Source organism: Ovis aries, chromosome 2 (genome assembly GCF_016772045.2).
Source record: "Ovis aries strain OAR_USU_Benz2616 breed Rambouillet chromosome 2, ARS-UI_Ramb_v3.0, whole genome shotgun sequence".
NCBI classification, from domain to species: Eukaryota; Metazoa; Chordata; class Mammalia; order Artiodactyla; family Bovidae; genus Ovis; species Ovis aries.
Genome location: NC_056055.1, coordinates 94881620 through 94883554, shown reverse-complemented (window position 1 = coordinate 94883554; position 1935 = coordinate 94881620).

Sequence of the window (1935 nt, the reverse complement as noted above, 5' to 3'; positions counted from 1 at the left end):
TCTATCCTGGAGAAGGTTCCGTGAGCACTTGAGAAAAAGGTGAAAGTCATTGCTTTGGGTGAAATGTCCTATAGATATCAATTAGGTCTAACTGGTCTATTGTATCATTTAAAGTTTGTGTTTCTTTGTTAATTTTCTATTTAGTTGCTCTAGCCATAGGTGTGAGTATGGTATTAAAGTCTCCCACTATTTTTGTGTTATTGTTAATTTCCCCTTTCATACTTGTTAGCATTTGTCTTACATATTGTAGTGCTCCTATGTTGGGTACATATATATTTATAATTGTTATATCTTCTTCTTGGATTGATCCTTTGATCATTATGTAGTGGCCTTCTTTGTCTATTTACACAGCCTTTGTTTTTAAGTCTATTTTATCTGATATGAGTATTGCTACTCCTGCTTTCTTTTGGTCTCTATTTGCATGGAATATCTTTTTCCAACCCTTCACTTTAAGTCTGTATGTGTCCCTTGTTTTAAGGTAGGTCTCTTGTAGGCAGCATATATAGGGGTCTTGTTTTTGTATCCATTCAGCCAGTCTTTGTCTTTGGGTTGGGGCATTCAACCCATTTACATTCAAGGTAATTATTGATAAGTATGATCCCGTTGCCATTACTTTATTGTCTTGGGTTTGGGTTTATACACCCTTTTGGTGTTTCCTGTCCAGAGAATATCCTTTAGCATTTGTTGGAGAGCTGGTTTGGTGGTGCTGAATTCTCTCAGCTTTTGCTTGTCTGTAAAAGCTTTTGATTTCTCCTTCATATTTGAGTGAGATCCTTGCTGGGTACAATAATCTGGGCTGTAGGTTATTTTCTTTCATCACTTTAAGTATGTCTTGCCATTCCCTCCTGGCCTGAAGCATTTCTGTTGAAAGATCAGCTGTTATCATTATGGGAATCCCCTTGTGTGTTATTTGTTGCTTTTCCCTTGCTGCTTTTAATATTTGTTCTTTGTGTTTGATCTTTGTTAATTTGATTAATATGTGTCTTGGGGTGTTTTGCCTTGGGTTTATCCTCTTTGAGACTCTCTGGGTTTCTTGGAATTGGGTGATTATTTCACCCCACATTTTAGGGAAGTTTTCAACTTTTATCTCCTCAAGTGTTTTCTCATGGTCTTTCTTTTTGTCATCTTCTGGGACTCCTATAATTCTAATGTTGGAGCGTTTCATATTGTCCTGGAGGTCTCTGGGATTGTCCTCATTTCCTTTAATTCGTTTTTCTTTCTTCCTCTCTGATTCATTTATTTCTACCATTCTATCTTCTATTTCACTAATACTATCTTCTGCCTATGATATTCTACTATTTGTAGCCTCCAGAGTGTTTCTGATCTCATTTATTGCATTATTCATTATATATTGACTCTTTTTTATTTTTTCTAGGTCCCTGTTAAACCTTTCTTTCATCTTCTCAATCCTTCAGTTCAGTTCAGTCGCTCAGTTGTGTCAGACTCTTTGCGACCCCATGAATTGCAGCACGCCAGGCCTCCCTATCCATCACCAACTCCCGGAGTTCACTCAGACTGACGTCCATCGAGTCAGTGATGCCATCCAGCCATCTCATCCTCTGTCGACCCTTCTCCTCCTGCCCCCAATCCCTCCCAGCATCAGAGTCTTTTCCAATGGTCAACACTTCACATGAGGCGGCCAAAGTATTGGAGTTTCAGCTTCAACATCATTCCTTCCAAAGAAATCCCAGGGCTGATCTCCTTCAGAATGGACTGGTTGGTCTCCTTGCAGTCCAAGGGACTCTCAAGAGTCTTCTCCAACACCACAGTTCAAAAGCATCAATTGTTCGGCGCTCAGCCTTCTTCACAGTCCAACTCTCACATCCATAGATGACCACTGGAAAAATCATAGCCTTGACTAGACGGAACTTAGTCAGCAAAGTAATGTCTCTGCTTTTGAATATACTATATAGTTTGATCATAACTTTTTTCCCG